This window comes from Balaenoptera physalus, assembly GCF_965194825.1.
Source record: "Balaenoptera physalus genome assembly, chromosome: X".
Classification (NCBI taxonomy): Eukaryota; Metazoa; Chordata; class Mammalia; order Artiodactyla; family Balaenopteridae; genus Balaenoptera; species Balaenoptera physalus.
Window position 1 is genome coordinate 104,547,226 of NC_138903.1, and position 18,999 is coordinate 104,566,224.

The 18,999-nt window shown below is 41.5% G+C and overlaps 1 long non-coding RNA gene across 4 annotated transcripts in view; it reads left to right on the forward strand.

Annotated features, from left to right (window-relative positions):
• LOC309652097 overlaps nt 1–18,999 on the forward strand; it is a 97,223-nt gene that overhangs the window by 11,232 nt on the left and 66,992 nt on the right. For 2 of the 4 annotated variants that reach the window (XR_014258568.1, XR_014258569.1), the window contains exons 2-4: nt 3,680–3,813; nt 6,757–6,829; nt 7,611–7,734. This is a non-coding gene — a long non-coding RNA (uncharacterized lncRNA). Of the gene's footprint in view, nt 1–3,679; nt 3,814–6,674; nt 6,830–7,610; nt 7,735–18,999 lie in introns of all 4 variants that reach the window. The other 2 variants (XR_014258566.1, XR_014258567.1) reach the window with 1 other exon arrangement.

Genomic DNA, 18,999 nt, shown 5'->3' on the forward strand with positions numbered 1-18,999 from the left:
CAGACTGTTTTCTAAAGTGGCTGCACCATTTAATATTCCCGTCGGTAAATGTATGAAGGTTCCAATTTCTCCACATACGCACCAACACTTGTTTTGTCTTTTTGTTTGGCATCTCATTGTGATGTTAATTTGCCTGACTTGAGTGGTATTTAGCTAGTTTCACTTCACTTTAATGAATACCTATTTTAATATTTTAATCTAGGAGCTGAAATAAATAATACATGGTCCCTCCTTGCAAGGAGCTCATATACAGTTCCTTCAGGGAGACAGGTAGAGATACAGATAATTACAGTACAGTGTGTTAAGTGTTCTGATGGAGCTGAGCAAGGGATGCTATGGGCAGCAGAGACGAGGGACACCTAACCTAGTCTGGGGGGTAGGATGGAGGAAAGTATTCTTTTCTAAATTGAAGTATAGTTGATTTACAATATTATGTTAGTTTCAGGTGTACAGCAAGGTGATTCAGTTATATATTTTTCAAATTCTTTTCCAATATAGGTTATTACAAGATATTGAATACAGTTCCGTGTTCTATACAGTAAGTCCTTGTTGTTTATCTATTTTATAGGTAGTAGTATGTATCTGTTAATCCCAAACTCCTAATTTATCCCTCCCCCCCTTTCCCCTTTGGTAACCATAAGTTTGTTTTCTATGTCTGTGAGTCTGTTTCTGTTTTGTATCATTTGTATCATTTTTTTTAGATTTCATATATGTGATATCATGTAATATTTGTCTTTCCCTGTTTGACTTACTTCACTTAGTATGGTATTCTCTAGGTCCATCCATGTTGCTGCAAATGGCAATGTTTCATTCTTTCTTATGGCTGAGTAATATTCCATTGTGTATATGTACCACATCTTCTTTATCCATTCGTCTGTTGATGGGCATTTAGGTTGCTTCCATGACCTGGCTATTGTAAATAGTGCTGCAATGAACATTGGGGTGCATGTGTCTTTCTGAAATATGGTTTTCTCTGGGTATATGCCCAGGAGTGGGATTACTGGGTCATATGGTAATTCTATTTTTAGTTTTTTAAGGAACCTCCATACTGTTCTCCATAGTGGCTGCACCAATTTACATTCCCACCAACAGTGCAAGAGGGTTCCCTTTTCTCCACACCCTCTCCAGCATTTATTATTTGTAGATTTTTTGATGATGGCCATTCTGACCGGTGTGAGGTGATACCTCTTTGTAGTTTTGATTTGTGTTTCTCTGATAATTAGCGATGTGGAGCAGCTTTTCATGTGCCTGTTGGCCATCTATATGTCTTCTTTGGAGAAATGTCTATTTAGGTCTTCTGCCCATTTTTTTGATTGGGTTGTTTGTTTTTTTGATACTGAGTTGTATGAGCTGCTTGTGTATTTTGGAAATTAAGCCTTTGTTTGCAAATATTTTCTCCCAGTCCGTAGATTGTCTTTTTTGTTTTGTTATGGTTTCCTTTGCTGTGCAAAAGCTTGTAAATTTGATTAGATCCCATTTGTTTGTTTTTGCTTTTATTTCTTTTGCCTTGGGAGACTGAATTAAGAAAACATTGCTATGATTTATGTCAGAAAATGTTTTGCCTATGTTCTCTTCTAGGAGCTTATGGTGTCATATCTTATATTTAAGACTTTAAGCCATTTTGAGTTTGTTTTTGTGTACAGGAAAGTATTAAAAAAGCCTTTTCTAGAAGGCGCTTTAATGTGCCTTGGTTTTCTTTTGTGTATTTTTATCAAAATTACACATGTACATAGTTTTAAAAAGTCAAATACTTCTACAAGGTTGGCTATTTTTAAAAAGAGGAGTCCCCAGCTTTCCTCCCCATTCCCTGCTTCCCCCAAACCAATCAGTTTCTGTTCTTTTAACTCTTTGGATATTTATCTCTATATCTTTAAATAGCAAGCATATTTTTATTTTAAAAGAAAAATTATCAGCCCCAACACAGGCCGAACAATCACCATCCTCACTTGCAGTGATTTCTCAATTGGTCAGCCCCATTTAATATATTTATTTATTTATTTATTTGTTTATTTATTTTTGGCTGCGTTGGGTCTTCATTGCTGCACACGGGCTTTCTCCAGTTGCAGCGAGCGGGAGCTGCTCTTCGTTGCAGTGCACGGGCTTCTCATTGCGGTGGCTTCTCTTGTTGTGGAGCACGGGCTCTAGGTGCGCGGGCTTCAGCAGTTGTGGCTCGCGGGCTCTAGAGCACAGGCTCAGTAGTTGTGACGCACGGGCTTAGTTGCTCCGTGGCATGTGGGGTCTTCCCGGACCAGGGCTCAAACCCATGTCCCCTGCATTGGCAGGCGGATTCTTAACCACTGCGCCACCAGGGAAGTCCCAGCCCCATTTAATATTAACACATGGTTAATCGTGAAAGCCACAGTCACAGTGCAACCTACCTTACCATTTAAATGAAAGAAGACAGGCATTACCAACAGTTAGGTACCAGAATAACTGAAGTAAGACAAGATATACATTTTAAAGGAGCAGCCAAGGAGTTGTTTTCCTCATTGGTATTTTCGTACCATATAACTTCAATAAGCCAGAATCCAATTACAGCTGTCAATTAGGAAGAATGTTATTTTCATTCAAACTTTCAAAGAAAAAGCCAAATCACAGACAAGCAGCATAGTATAGGACAGAGGTTGGCACACTATGACCTGGCAGCTAAGAATGTTTTTTCAGATGAACATTTACAATCAGTTTGATGATAGGGAACACTAAGTTTCAACCACAATAAAACAAAATATTATTCTTCAATTCCATTTTTTCATTGGTAGACCTGTATTACAAAACCGTATAATCAATTATTATTATATTTTGGGTTTCATCAGTAAAGAATTTATGGAAATTTTTTTCTGTCATTATATAAGTACCTACATAATATCCTCGATTTTGCTTCTTGGCCCATATGGCGTAAAATGTTTACTATCTGACCTTCACAGAAAAAGTTTGCCGACTCCTGGTTTAACAGAAGAAACCGAGAAATTGCCATGTACTTGCTGGGTGACCTTGGGAAGTCACTTTACTTCTCTGGCCTTGATTTTTATTATCTATAAAGTGAAGATAAAGGGTGGTGGGTGGATGAGATAAGCTCGAGGGTGAAAGCCCCCCATCTCCTAAGTTTTTTATTAGTTACTTAATTACGCAAATATTTGATCTACTCCTGTGTACTGAGAACTGTTAAAGGCATTGAGGATACATTGGGAAACAAAATTCCTGTCCTGAAAAAAGGATACTGTTCTAAATGAAAAGAGACTTAGCTTGCAATGTGTGGTCTGAGATTGGGTCTTAATTTGAACAGACTAGCTTTATAGGACATTTTGGGGGAAAGTAAGTGGCTATGAATATGGATGGGTCTTAGATGAGATGAAAACTTCTTAACGTTAATTGAGAGAAAGCATTATGCACATGCATTACCTCATTTTGGTAGAAAGTACATATACATATTATATATACTTAGAAAAAGATCTGGAAGGATGTATACTAAGCTGTTAACGGTGGTAATTTCTGGGTGGTAGAAATGTAATGTTTCTATTAATTTTGGTTTTCTAATTTTCCACAGTGAACAAACATACACTGCTTTTGTAAAAATAAGAGATTCTTTCTAATTTAAAAAGTAATCTCTCTCTTCATGGAGCTTACATGCTAGTGCCTCTTATAAGTATTAATATTGCCAAATCTGTCACTTTTTTTCTAGGGGAACACAAGTAAGAATGGAGGGTGTTCTTCCTCCCGCCCCACCCCGAAGGTAACAAAGGATCAAGGCTTTCTCCGTGAAATAGCTGCAGAATGTACACTGAGCCTGCTGGCATTTCCCTTAGAGTTTTACTGGTAAGTAGAGCTTTCGTATACTCAAGGCTTTAGGATGGGGTGGGAATTTTGTAGGGTGGCTGGCATTAAAAAAGGAGGACTAGAGAGGCAGACGTTGGCAGTGTCCAGCTAAGCAGCGTGTCTAATCTGATAGCAGAGACAGGTTTATCTCCTCCATTGATGGACACATCAGGCTACAAAAGCCTGATGTGATCAAGCATTTGAATCATGTAACTACTACTCCTCTTATTCTTATTTTAGGCCAGGGATCTATAAACCCTGACGTCTATTGTTGTAAATAAAGTCTTATTGGAACACAGCCATACTTCTTTGTTTACTTATTGTCTATCATTGCTTTTACCCCGCAATGGCAGAGTTGAGTAATTGTGACAGATGTGAGTATATGACCCACAAAATCAAAAAAATTTACCATCTGGCCCTTTAAAAGGAAAAGTTTGTGGATCCTTGTTCTAGGCTCACCAGAAAACTGTCTTAGTAGGCAAGCCTGTGGGGAGAGAATGCCCACTTTACAGTTAAATTAATAAATTGATGTTGTAATTTATAAACTTCATTCTCTTCTGAGCTTTATTAGCATGTGTCAGTATTCCCAATTTCACATGACTCTAAGTTACTTACAAGATTGGAATTCCTTTTTTTAAATTGAAATATAGTTGACATGCAATATTATGTTAGTTTCAGTTGTACCGTAGAGTGATTTGGCATTTGCATACATTGTGAAATGATCACCATGATAAGTCTAGTAACTATCTGTCCCCATACAAAGTTATTACATGTTATGGGCCATATTCCTTATGCTGTATATTACATCTCTGTGACTTATTTATTTTATAACCGGAAGCTTGTTCCTCTTTATTTCCTTCTCCTATTTTGCTCCCACCACCCTCCTGCCCTTTGGTAACTACCTGTTTGTTTTCTGTATCTGTGAGTCTGTTTTCGTTTTGTTTATTAGATTCTACATGTAAGTGAGATCATACAGTATTTGTCTTTCTCTGTCAGACTTATTTCACTTAGCATAATATTCTCTAGGTCCATCCACGTTGCTGCAAATGGCAGAACTTCATTCTTTTTTATGGCTGAGTAATACTCCAGTGTGTGTGTGTGTGTGTCTGTGTGTGTATACACCACATCTTCTTTATCCATTCATCTGTCGATGGACACTTAGATTGCTTCCATATCTTGGCTATTGTAAATGCTGCAGTGAACATGGGCGTGCATATATCTTTTCAAATTAGAGTTTTTGTTTTCTTCACATAAATACCCAGAAGTGAAATTGCTGGATCATATGGCAGTTCTATTTTTAATTTTTTAGGCACCTCCATACTGTTTCCATAGTGGCTGCACCAGTTTACAATCCCACTCAACAGCACAAGAGGGTTCCCTTTTCTCCACAAAATGGACAAAAGTATGATGAAAAACAGTATACATGTTTATAGTCTCAAAGTATCTCCCCACAAAATGCTTATTCGTTACGAAGGGCAAAATAGTAACTTCACTGGGGAGAAACCTGGCAGACACCACATTAACCAAATGATCAGAGTTAAGATCAATAGTTGTGGAACAAACTGATACCATGTGCCTCTTGGTAGGATGCATTGAGAAGGACACAACATCACATCTGTAGTATTCTTGCCAAAACAAATAATCTAAATTGAGTCATGAGGAACCATCAGACAAACCCAAAATTGAAACCAGTCAGTATTTTTCAAAAGTGTCATGGTAATGAAAGACCAAAAAAAAAAAAAAAAAAAAAAAAGACTAGTGAACTATGCCAGATTAAAGGAGCTGAAGGAGACAGGTGTGATCCTAGACTAGAAAAAGGACATTGTTGGGGCAATTGGAGAAAATCATATAGTCTGTTGATTAGGTTATAGTGTTGTATGAATGTTAATTTCCTGATTTATAATATTGTACTGTGGTTATGGAAGATGTTAACATTTGGAGAATCTGAGTGAAGGGTATATGAGAATTCTTTGTGCTATTTTGCCACTTTTTTCATTGTCTGTACTTCCAAAATGAAAAGTTGAAAATGAAGCATGAGGGACTTCCCTGGTGGTCCAGTGGCTAAGACTCCGTGCTCCCAATGCAGGGGGCCCGGGTTTGATCCCTGGTCAGGGACTAGATCCCACATGCCACAACTAAGAGTTCGCATGCCTCAACTACAGATCCCACACGCAGCAATGAAGATGCCACATGCCACAACTAAGACCCGGCACAGCCAAATAAATAAATAATAAATAAATAAAAATAAATTTAAAAAAAAGAAAATGAAACATGAGTTATTTACCTCACCCCCAAATATCCCTAGGTGATCTGACTGCCGTGTGCAGCGTGGCTTACAGAGGGGCCAGAGTATAAGTGGGGGGACCAGTCAGGAGACTGTGGCACTAGACCAGGGGAGAGATGATGGTGGCTCAGACTAGGGGGATGGCAGTGGAAATTGAGAGGGGTGGATGGATTCAGCACGCATTTTGGCGTCTCCACAGGAAGGACATTGCACAGGAGGGAATAGAAGGGAGACCAGCCTCATTTGAAAAGGATGTTCTCTGCACATTACCTTCAGATAAAGTATAGAACAGAATAGACCCTGCATGTCTATATGGGCTTTTTCATTGGTTTTGTGGATTCTAAATCCTCTAGCATGGAAGCTGGACCATTTATCATGGAGATTGTATTTTATCTTTTTTTTCTTCTATAGTTTTTAATAGTGTTCCTCTCACCCAAGGAAAAACAAGGAAAGGAGCTTTCTTTGTTTACCTGCTGTGTCTACCTCTGCCAAGGAGTTTTCTCTTGAGAATCCCTCTCTGCTCTTTTTAAGAAAGAGTTTGAATTCTGTGTTGTCACTCAAATTGTGACCTTTACAGGGTCCTGTTGGTCAACTTGGGTTTCCACATGATGTGCCCTTCCCTACATTTACGCTCAATAAAAATTTGTCTGTTTTTCAAGGCTCAGCTCAAGAACCACCTCCTCCAAGTTGTCTTCCTGGATTTACTCAGCCTAAAGTAATCCTTTTTCCTAGGTAAGTCATAGCTCTTAGTTTATTCCTTTTATTTAGCCCCCATTCACTCTTTCACAGTTATACTCATTGCTTTGTACTTATTTGTTTATTTTGTTTGTTTGTTTGTTTTGGCTGAGTGACATGTGGGATCTTAGTTCCCCGACCAGGGATTGAACCTGTGCCTCCTGTAGTAGAATCGTGGAGTCTTAACCACTGGACCACCAGGGAAGCCCCTGTACTTATTTGTATTCATGACTTACCTCCTCTACCAGATTTTAAATTCCTTGAGGGAAGGGTACTTAGGTTGTTCGACTTTAAATATTTTCTTTCTCATCATCAGATGCAAAAGAAGTTCAACAGTAAAATAAGTTGATAAGTTCCCCCGTGTACCTTGAATCTAATCTTTAGTTTCTCTTGTTTCTAGTAAGGACTTTTCCTGTGAAATGCTGGAGTCACTCCTTTGTCTCCAGCGATCTCCTTTGTAACTTAAAGCCTGTTTTCTATGACTTTCTTTGCCATTGCTTTAATGGAGCTGCTTCCACCAGGGGGAGCTCCTTACTATAGCTAGGTCAATTTTTTTTTCTTTAGAGGCAAAAGAAAGGAGACTTCATCAGGCAAAATATCAAAGCAATGGGAAAACAAATAGTAGGAAGTAGGAACTGCACATAACATCTCTTGGGACTTGACTTGGTCTCAGCACCAGTTGGCCCAAACGCCATTTCACTTGTTATATTGGGTTTTGGTATGATTCTGGCCCATGTGTAAAGATTTCCCTCTTCCCAATCTTTTATTTCTTCTACAGATATATACTGAGCATATGCTTTGTGTCAGATATTGTTATAGATGCTGAGGCTTCATCTGTGAACAAGACTGACCAAGTCTCTGACCTCATGGAGCTTATTTCATATGTGGGCAACAGATAATAAGTAAGTTAGATAGATAATAATATGTAGTATATTAGGTAGGGATAAGTGCTAAAAAGAACAAATAATGCAAGGCCTTGAAGGCCATTGTAAGAACTTTGATTTTTACTATGAGTGAGATGGGAAGCAGTGGGGGATTTTGAGTAAGAATGATGTGATCTGACATGTTTTAAAAGGATCACTCTTGTTTTTTGGATAATACATTATGTTTAAGGGGATAAGCTTGAGCCAGGCTGGTAACAGTGGAATTTGGGAGAAGTTGTTGGATTTTGGGGTATATCTTGAAGGTGGAGCCAATTGGATTTGCTAACAGATCAGAATGAGGAATCAAGGAAAACAGGGTCACCATGTTACATAACACCAATAGCATTGCATAAAATGTGGCTCGTGCCCTCTGGAGTTGTATAACACAGTGTTTCTGTTCGAGACGATGCCAAGGTTTTCATCCTGAGCAGCTGGAAGGATGGAGTTGCCACTAACTGCAGTGATAAAGACTGTGGGTAGACAAGGTTGGGAGTATATCGGAAGTTGACTTTGGGATATGTTGAATTTCAGATGCCAGTTAGACATCTAAGTGGAGGTGAGGAGTGAGCTGTGGGATGTATGAGCCTGGCACTCACAGGCGCGGTTAGGGCTGGAGATAAACATTCTTGAGTCATAGGCATCTAGATAGTATTTAAAGCTGTGAGATGGATGAAATCACTGGGAGTGAGGAGAGTTAAGAGAAGGGGACCACGGACCCCGCCCTGGGGCAACTCCCACAGCCAGAAGTTAGGCAGACAATGAGGAACCCACAAAGGGGACTGACAAGGAGTGGCCAGGAAGATGGAAGGAAAACCAGAAGAGGATGGTGCCCCGGAAGCCGCGTGAAGAAGGTGCTTCCGGGAAGAGGGGATGATCAGCTGTGAGAAGTGCTTCTGGTTGGCCAAGCAAGATGAGGACCGAGAATATTCGGTGGACTCTAGCAACATAGAGGCCAGTAGTGGCCCGGATAGAAGCCTTTTCAGTGGACAAAAGCTTGATTGGAGTGGGTTCAAGGGAGAAAGGGAAGAGAAAAATTGTACACGGGGAATATAGACAAATCTTTTGAAGAGTTTTGCTGTCACGAAGAGGAGGGAGATGAGGCAGTAACTGGAATGGTGTGTGGGAGAGGGGGTCAAAAGAAGGTATCAGAATGGGAGAAATAGAGCCCAGAGGTAAACCCACGCACCTACAGTCAATTAATCTACAACAAAGGGGGGAGGAATATACGATGGGGAAAAGACAGTGTCTTCAGCAAGTGGTGCTGGGAAAGCTGGACAGCCACATGTAAACCAATGACGCTAGAACACTCCCTCACACCATCCACGAAAATAAACTCAGAATGGGAGAAATAATGGAACGTTTGCCCCAGGAGTACTCACTGGTCGTGGGAGTTCACTAGTCCGTAGTCACATGCGTTTCTGGGCATAGTAGCCAGTAATCCTCAGAGAAGCTAGATGTTGAGGGAGGGGAAGTTGCCAGGTTTGACTGGAACAAACTCTAAGGAAACCCGTGGGCAGCCTTTAATAAAACTGGGCTCAGACCCTCTGCAGTTAGGGAAAGGGAGAGTATCTCCACGTGTGGAAATGGTTGGGGCCATGAGCTCTAGCCATCCCCCTTGTCCACTGGGTGATTCCAGCCTCCTTTGCCAACCTTGAAGGATCTGGCCTCAGTTACACTGCAGACGGCCTGTAGATCCGCTTCCAGAAACATTATTATCCCTTATTATCTCGAGAAGGGAGAGGAAAAGAAATTTCTATAGATACTGTGAGCATGACAAAACCCTAGGTAGAGTTTGAACCAAGTGGGAAAAGTGACATAAAAATTCACGTCACAGTTCCACTAATGACGTCCCTGTTCCTTGGCAAGAAGTGGCCTCAGCAGCAGAAGCCATTGTCGAGCCAGGCTTGCTTCTTAGCTCTGTGTTTTAGTAGTGATGGCTTTGAAAACACAAGTTTTACTGGTCTCCATGTCCTGTTTTTATTTGAACTTGTTTCCGATTCTCATGTCTTCAAGGCCCAGCTCAAGTGTCACTTGTTCTGCAGAGCCTTCTGTGAGCCCCGTCTCAGGCAAAACGAACCATTTCCTTCCCTGAGTTTCTATACCACTTTTTCTCTTTCTATCTTCTCGCACATGTTACGCTGAGTTGTGTGCGGTTGTAAACAGAAAAGGCGGCAGAGTGTAGTGGATAAGAGCACGGGCTCTGGAGCTAGGCTGCTTGGGTTTGAATAGTGCTTCTTGCAAATTGCTTAATCTCCTTTTGCCTCAGTTTCTCACCTGTCTCATCTCAATATAATAATAATAGTAGTAGTAGTGCCCTCATAGGGATTTTGTGAAGAGGAAAGAATATGTGTGAAGTACTTAGAACAGTGCCCAGCCTGTAGTAAGTGCTCAGTAAGCTTTTGTTATTTGTCTCTCTTCTCCTTGAGGAATAAGATGATGCCCTTATGTTAGCACTGGGCTTGGCACAGAGTGCTAGGTGCTTAATACATTTTTGTGTGACTAAACCAGGTTCATGTTTAATGGTTTCATATGTGTATAGCCCTTTCATCAGCTCACTTATTTATTGCTGTGTACTGCTCCACGTAGCGGTTAAGAATGAAGGTTCTAGAGCCTGATGGCCTAGTTTGTGTCGTTGCTTAGCCACTTACTAGCTTCTTAACCCCTCATTGCCTCAGCTTCCTCATCTGGAAAATGAGAAAAAATATTGGAAGTTAAACACAGTTACTGAACATTCGGATATTAACTATATTTATTATTAATCTTATCGTTAATTAAATGATTTAATAAACACGTACCATGTTCCATGGACTGTGCTAGACAATAGAGATGCAGAGGGGCGTACGGCTTGCTTCCTGCTCTAAGAAAACCTCTCAGCTAGTGAAGGCAACAAGTCAGTATGTATAGAGCCTGGCGGAGGGAGGGAGCAATGAGGGGAAATGGGAGGGCAGTAAGGTTTTCTGGAGCAGGTACATCCTGAGCTTTGCATCTGTGGGTTGAGGATCCTGGAATAAGAATGCCAAATGGGTATCAAAATCCCTTTTGTGGTTCATCAGAAATGAGTTTTATAACAGATTTCTCCCATCAATTTCTTTAACAAGACCCCTTAACGAGAGGCTCCACCGTGTATTTGGAAACCCAGAGAAACCATTCTGGGCCAACAACAACGTATCATCAGGCCAACCTAAGTGTACCAAAAATGGTTTTGAACAGTTTTCCTTGAGCAAAACTCCTCTTTCCTTTTGTAGTTAAGCCAGAGAGCCCTCGCAGGCAGAAGACTGTATTCCAGATGCCTCTGTCCTGCCCTCTCCCTCCCTCCCAGTGAATTTTCTGAAAAGGTTGGCATTTATCTTCCCTTCCTCACCCCAACAATCAGGTGAGAGGGAAAGCAGAGAGCGGTGTGTTTTCTAAGAAAAGACCAGGACCCCTTTCTAACTCACACTTGTAATAGGGACCTCTCTGAGATGGTGGGATGGGGCTATATTTACATTCTTGAGATCAAGGTCAGAGTATGGGTAGATGAAAACCTTTGTCTTTTGTCTCTTAGAAAACCAATAAAGCCAGTGAAGCTTGTCTATATTCCCCAAGTAGTTCATAAGAACAATAGAATTCAGAGTTCCTGGTGTTCCTCTGGAGCTGATTTTGGCAAGTGATAAGCAGCTTGTAAAAGGGCTTATTATTGAGTAGAGTTTTGGCTGCCTGACTTTTAAGGTTGGTTATTTATTTTGCATGTTGTATAACAGGAGCATTGGGCAATGCTCAGAAGAGGCCTTCTGGGTCAGAGAGTAAGGACTTCTCTGACCATCCTCTCCTGCCAGAAGATTCCGGGTGCGGAGCACGGGCCCAGGCCGTGGCTTTTGTGTAGCCCCTAACCACCAGCAGGCCTTCTCTTAGGGGTTGAATACATGAACATTTCCATCCAGTCCCAGCCCGAGAAAAATATATGTGTTTAATTTCTCAAACTTACACCGATAATGTGACCTGCCTTTGAAAGACGTGGGGTTTTTTTTGTTTTTTTTTTTTAAAATTAATTAATTTATTTATTTATTTATTTTTGGCTGTGTTGGGCCTTCGTTTCTGTGCGAGGGCTTTCTCTAGTTGCGGCGAGTGGGGGCCACTCTTCATCGCGGTGCGCGGGCCTCTCACTATCGCGGCCTCTCTTGTTGCGGAGCACAGGCTCCGGACGTGCAGGCTCAGTAGTTGTGGCTCACGGGCCTAGTTGCTCCGCGGCATGTGGGATCTTCCCAGACCAGGGCTCGAACCCGTGTCCCCTGCATTGGCAGGCAGATTCTCAACCACTGCGCCACCAGGGAAGCCCGAAAGACGTGTTTTTAAAGACACGTTTTGGTCATGTACAAGTAGTCATATACGGGGTCCTTGTCATCTGAGTAGGTAGGTGCTCTGAAAGGTAGGGCTTCCAGCAGCTTGTGAGGAGTGCCCAGCCAGAAGCATCCCCAGCCCTTTCAGTTCAAGCTTTAAAGCGATGTGCCTCCTACCTCATGCCGGCCTTACTGGCTCTCCAAGAGAGATCCAGACATTTTAGAGACAGTGAGTGAGGGAAGCTCCTCTTTTTTCCTATTCCAAACTTTAAAAGTGAATTGAGCCAGGGCCCTCACGAAACTGAGATGGTCTCGACAGAGAGAAGCTTACTGGTGGCTCTTTTTTCACTTTTCTCTTGTTTGATTTTTATGGGAACCTGAATTTATGAGAAACTTCTGTTTATAGAGGCTATAAGCCAGCATTTGTGTCCAGTGATGTTAGTAAAATGGGAAACAGCAGGAGGTTATAGGTGCCTGGGAAGAGATTTCATGAGCCATTGAATGAGTTTTGGATGCTTTATGATATTTTGAAGACACATGTCTTGGGAAAGGTGGCCTTTACACTTGAAGTTACTGTTTTAGGATGAACCATCCTCCCTCAGAGACAATGTTTTGTTGAAGAAAGTCTTGGAAAACATGTGAGATCCAATCATCCTCATAGAGTTTGTGAGTGTGACTAGGTTAAACTTAGTGCACTAAAGTCTCTGGCATTGGGGATAGGCCGCTACTTTGGCTCCTGTATTAGTCAGGATAGGCTAGACTCTGATGCAGTAACAAATAAACAACACAGGATTATTTGTTGCTCACGTAAATAAGGTTTGATGCAGACTGGTTGGCTCTGTTTAATCTTGTAGCCATGCCATCTGGCACACGTGACCTCCAAGGGCACCATGGCAGAGGAAAAGACAGCTGGAAGCCCGTATGCCTTAGTTGCCTCATCCCAGCCCTGACACACATCACTTCACATATTTCAGTGGCAAGAACTAATCACTTCGCCCCAATCTAACTGCAAGGGGTACGTAGAAGCATACCTGGTGTATTTGGTGGCTGTTAACAGTCTCTGCTACATCACCTGGGTACCAACTGACCCTTAACTTCCCACCCCACTCTCAGGGAATGTATGAGTGATGCTGATTTTCTAATTCTGTAACAGACCTGACTGTGAACACCAAACCAGCTCTCCAACCTGACAGACAGCACTTGTTTTATCTAAGGAAAGGGGACAGGACGGGCAGTGCTCACCTGTTTGACAGGTACAGTCCTTTTCCTTGTCCTCCCTCGTCGCTCACCATGAAGCACACATTCTCACTTCTGCTCTGTCCTGAGAGTCACACTCATATGAACATAAGAATTGCCCCCAGGTCAGGCACCTTTGTCACTCTAGTCCCAGGTTCCAGGTCAGACTGGAGCTGCGGGAGTGTTTGATGAGAAAGTGCAAGAGTTGGCGTGTGTATCTTTCTGCAGGGTAGGCCCTAGACCAGATGTAAGTAAGTTAGCTGCAGGGTGACTGCTTGGCTGGTTAGCTGGTTGGCTTAGAAGAGTGTGAAGGGGCAGCAACATAAGGAGGTAGGGGTTAGGCAAGGCTGTATCTGAAAGAGGGGCAGGATGATTAGTTTTTCCTTTCTCTCCTTTGGCTTCATTGTGATACTCTGTGTGGGTCTTGTTAGCTTGAATCTGGATGAGACTCACCCAAATAGAAAGTTCTGAGATACAGCTCACATCCCCTTACCTTCTAGAATCACTGCCAAACTCATTATGGTTAAAAGATTTCTAAGACTCAGGTACAGCATTCACTTTGGTTGGAGTTTGCCATTTAAATTTATTTCACACATATAAGCATTATGTCCTTTATGATGTGTTTTTAGTTGTTTATCAGTTATTCCAGATTGAACCACTTTTAAAAATTTCTTTGTGTTTTCTTTATGGGAAAACATCGTTCGATGGTTGCTGTTTACATTCCCCCCTTTCTTTCCCAGAAACAAAATTTCAATTCTTCACTTTGACGTTTTCATGTCTTCCTCTTCCTATTTCATACTCCTACTGTTGATTGACACTTTCCTCACTAAGTTTCCTCCTACTTCCCAACATCAAAACCTAAGCTTTTTTCTCTTTTCCATATCTTTAGTTTGAGATGTTGTGTATGATTTCTAGTAAAACTGTTAAGTGATTGAAGATATTTAATTTTGAGCCAGTTAGAATCTCTCAGACTTCTGTGATCTTTCCAAGGACTTCAAAGTAATTCACCTTAAAAACTAAAATATGTCATTGTAGTACTTCATTTATCATCTCCAAATATCTGGGAACTAGGTAGGGGCAAGTTTTATCCCTTCTATCTTAAGAATGGTCAAATCAAGTTTCAGAGATGAACCTCATCTTCATCCTGCTGGCTGTTTGATGTCCAGGCCAAAGTAATCAAATGCTGACCTGTGGATTCTGCATTATTACCTCCATCCTGGGCTAAAAATGACACTGGGACAGGCTGAAGGAGACTGCTCTGCATCGTGTGGGTGCTAATGGTCTGGCAGAGGCAGGACTCTGGGGTCATATGTCCCCAGAAGGCAGGGACCCCAGCATCTAGGCAATCCTCCTTTTATATCTTGTGCGTAGCTGGGCCTTTGCGGCCTGACCCAGCTCTCCCAGCAGGACCCTGTGGTAATCCTCGTCTACAGAGGATGTGGACACAGTGGGGATTTAGCTGTCAATAATATTATAGACAGTAGAAAATTTCAAATGTTGCTTCTTAAAGTAACAAGTGATGGCTGAGGATGCGAGAGAGAATGGCCTTCTCTGCAGTTTATCAGTGAAGTATTGACTATGAAAATGGTTTCTAAATTGTAAAAACATGGAACACATGATGGCTATTGGTACTACATTATGAATTGCATGTGTTGCTTTTCTCCCAGGATTTTAAAGAAAGACCTCAAAGATCTCAAGTATTACCATAGTTAAGAAACTTCAAAATTCACTTTATTTACCTTACTTCTGATTAGTGCATTTTTGTTTTGCTGGAAGGTAGAGCCCATGGCTTAGTTATTTTTTCTCCAGCTTCACTGAGGTGTAACTGGTATGTAAAAAACTGTAAATAATTAATATATATAATTTGGTGAGTTTGGACACATGAATGGACCTAGAAGACATTATGCTAAGTGAACTAAGTCAGTCACAGAAGGACAAGTACTGCATGATTCCTCTTATATGAGGCATCTAAAATAGTCAAAAGTAAGGATGGTGGTTGCCAGGGGTTGGGGGGATGGGGATATAGGGAGGGGGTTGGTGTTCAATAGGTATAAAGTTACAGATATATAGTACAAGATGAGAAAGTTCCAGAGATCTGCGGTACAATGTAGTGCCTATAGTTAACAATAAGGTATCATGTGCTTAAAAATTGATGAGTGCATTTTTTTTTATGTCATTGGGTTTCTCTCTGGATCTGCCTAAGCATGAGAATTCACCTTTTTATGTTTATTTTTATTTTTCTGGTAAAATCTGTGTACGCACATGTTTTATTTACTTATTTACTTATTGGAGTATAGTTGCTTTACAGTGCTGTGTAAGTTTCTGCTGTACAGAGAAGTGAATCAGCTGTATGTACACATATATCCCCTCTTTTTTGGATTTCCTTTCCATTTAGGTCACCACAGAGCATTAAGTGGAGTTGCCTGTGCTATACAGCAGGTTCTCATTAGTTATCTGTTTTATACATAATAGTGTATATATGTCAATCCCAGTCTCCCAATTCATCCCACCCCACCCTCCCCACTTGGTGTCCGTACATTTGTTCTTTACGTCTGTGTCTCTATTTCTGCCTTGCAAACAGGTTCATCTGTACCATTTTTCTAGATTCCATGTATATACGTTAATATACGATATTTATTTTTCTCTTTCTGACTTACTTCACTCTGTATGACAGGCTCTAGATCCATCCACGTCTCTACAAATGACCCAATTTTGTTCCTTTTTATGGCTGAGTAATAGTCCACTGTATATATGTGCCATGTCTTCTTTATCCATTCATCTGTCGATGGACATTTAGGTTGCTTCTGTGACCTGGCTATGGTAAATAGTGCTGCAATGAACATTGGGGTGCATGTGTCTTTTTGAATTATGGTTTTCTCAGGGTATATGCCCAGTAGTGGGATTGCTGGGTCATATGGTAGTTCTATTTTTAGTTTTTTAAGGAGCCTCCATACTGCATACTGTTCTCCATAGTGGCTGTATCAGTTTACATTCCCACCAACAGTGCAAGAGTGTTCCCTTTTCTCCACATGCTCTCCAGCATTTATTGTTTGTAGACTTTTTGATGATGGCCATTCTGACCGGTGTGAGGTGATACTTCATTGTGGTTTTGGTCTGTATTTCTCTAATGATTAGTGATGTTGAGCATTTTTTCATCTGTTTGTTGACAATCTATATATCTTCTTTGGAGAAATGTCTGTTTAGATCTTCTGCCCATTTTTGGATTGGGCTGTTTGTTTTTTTGATATTGAGCTGCATGAGCTGTCTGTATATTTTGGAGATTAATCCCTTGTCAGTTGCTTCATTTGCAAATAGTTTCTCCCATTCTGAGGGTTGTCTTTTGGTCTTGTTTATGGTTTCCTTTGCTGTGCAAAAGCTTTCAAGTTTCATTAGGTCCCGTTTGTTTATTTTTGTTTTTATTTTCATTACTCTAGGAGGTGGGTCAAAAAAGATCTTGCTGTGATTTATGTCAAAGAGTGTTCTTCCTGTGTTTTCCTCTAAGAGTTTTACAGTGTCCGGTCTTACATTTAGGTCTTTAATCCATTTTGAGTTTATTTTTGTGTATGGTGTTAGGGAGTGTTCTAATTTCATTCTTTTACATGTAGCTGTCCAGTTTTCCCAGCACCACTTATTGAAGAGACTGTCTTTTCTCCATTGTATATCCTTGCCTCCTTTGTCATAGATTACTTGACCATAGGTGCGTGGGTTTCTCTCTGGGCTTCCTATCCTGTTCCATTGATCTATGTTTCCTTTTTTGTGCCAGTACCATACTGTCTTGATTACTGTAGCTTTGTAGTATAGTCTGAAGTCCAGGAGCCTGATTCCTCCAGCTCCGTTTTTCTTTCTCAAGATTGCTTTGGCTATTCGGGGTCTTTTTTGTCTCCATACAAACTTTAAGATTTTTTTTGTTCTAGTTCTGAGAATTCACCTTTTTAATTTCCTCAGTGCTTCACAGTTTTGGGGATAGTGCAGGGATGCTCCTCTGTTGGAGGTTAGAGCAGATTCCCCAAGCCCATGTTGCCCTTACTTTGTCAGCACTTCACTTTCTGAAAGAAGAATCTGGCACGGCCTCATGTTTGTTCTTGGTTATTCTTCCCAATTTTCTGTCACTCAGAGCTGTCTGAGCCAGGGAGTTGGTGTGGGCACAGGGGATTTTGAGGCCTGGCCTGATCCCAGGCAGATATTCAGTAGCACAGAACTTAACCCCAGGCCAGGTTTCTGACAACTTCTGTTCTCTGGAAATTTTCTCCAAACCTGGAAAGAAGAAATAGCTACAAACTCCCTCAAACACACAGAGATAGCACTAAAGCCACAAACTTTATTCCCCAAGGCACTTTATTTTCTAGTGCCTTGCTTGTAACATAGCTATAAAGAGTTTTGTAATCTGGTTCCTAGCTGTACAGATTAGAAGCAACAGGAAGAGATGTTGGAGTGGGGGATGGGGGGGAAGAAGCTCAGAGATACTGACAGAGGAAGTGCTGGCTGAAGGCCTGATATCCTGAAAAGAGACAGAAAAACAAAATAGCATAACATAATAAACATGTTGATTCTGATTACTCTGAATTAGCCGGAAAAACATCGAGTGAATTAAGAAATCTGGGAAGTGTGTAATATATACACATATATTTCATGTCAACAAAGATACTGTTTAAATGTTTTGGTGCTTAAAGGGTACGATTCCCTTATCTGTACAAATCCAGTTATTTCTAACTCTGCCATACCTCACCTAAGCTAGAATTATGGGGTATTTCCTGTGATGACAATATAATGCTTTTTTATAGTGAGGATTTGAAGCCCTGAGAGGAGCTGAAGCTAAGTCTTGTTTTGTGAGAGTGATTCAGGCATTTAGTAAGAATGTGATTTGAATCCTGAATTCATTCATTCTCGGATTTGGTACTCAGTAGAGGCATCACATTTCAGACTTTATCTAAGGCTCCCTTAACTACCTCTAGGCTTTTTCTGACATTTTTGCGATTGGCCTAGAAGCCACCTGTGATAGTCCATGGAGGTCCGAGCTGTGTGGGAGTGCAGCTCAGGGCTTGGGGGTCCCAAACAGGAGGTGACTTTGGTCCTCAAAGAAGTCACTGCCAGCCTGTCGTCTGGGTTCACTGTGCTGATGAACCAGCCCAGCCTCTTCGTCACCACCTCTGAGTCAGAAGTCTGGGCAGGGCGCAGAGGCTGATGTGCAGATTCCACTCTGGCAACCTATCCCGTTCTCATGGCCATGAGCTTTCTGACCGGCTGCTGTGAACTGGCAGGCCTTGGGTGGGAGGGATGCTGGTCGGGCCAGGGCTGTCTGCTGCCGTCACATGCATCTGCAATTACCTCCTTCCTTTTGCTGGTCGATTAATAGTCTGGCCACGCACCTCTGCCGGCAGGAAAGTCTGTTTTGTTCACTCCTCTCCCTGCCTGACCCCCCACCCCATGACACAGAGCGTGATTGACTTGGCTCAAAGCAAAGAAACAGTGAGGCTGCAGAGCCTGTAAAGCAGTCAGAAGCATGTCTCACTTAGCCCTTGCAATTGTGCTGCCTTGGCTGAGCCTCTTGCCTCCCTCCCCTGTGCTGGCCCTTAACGTGCTTCACCAAGGGATGGTTGCTAATTTGGAAATTTAACGCATCCACCTTCTTTGGGGATGATTCTTATGGCAGTAGAACTACTGAATAGGGCTGAATACCACTAAAATGTGGTAA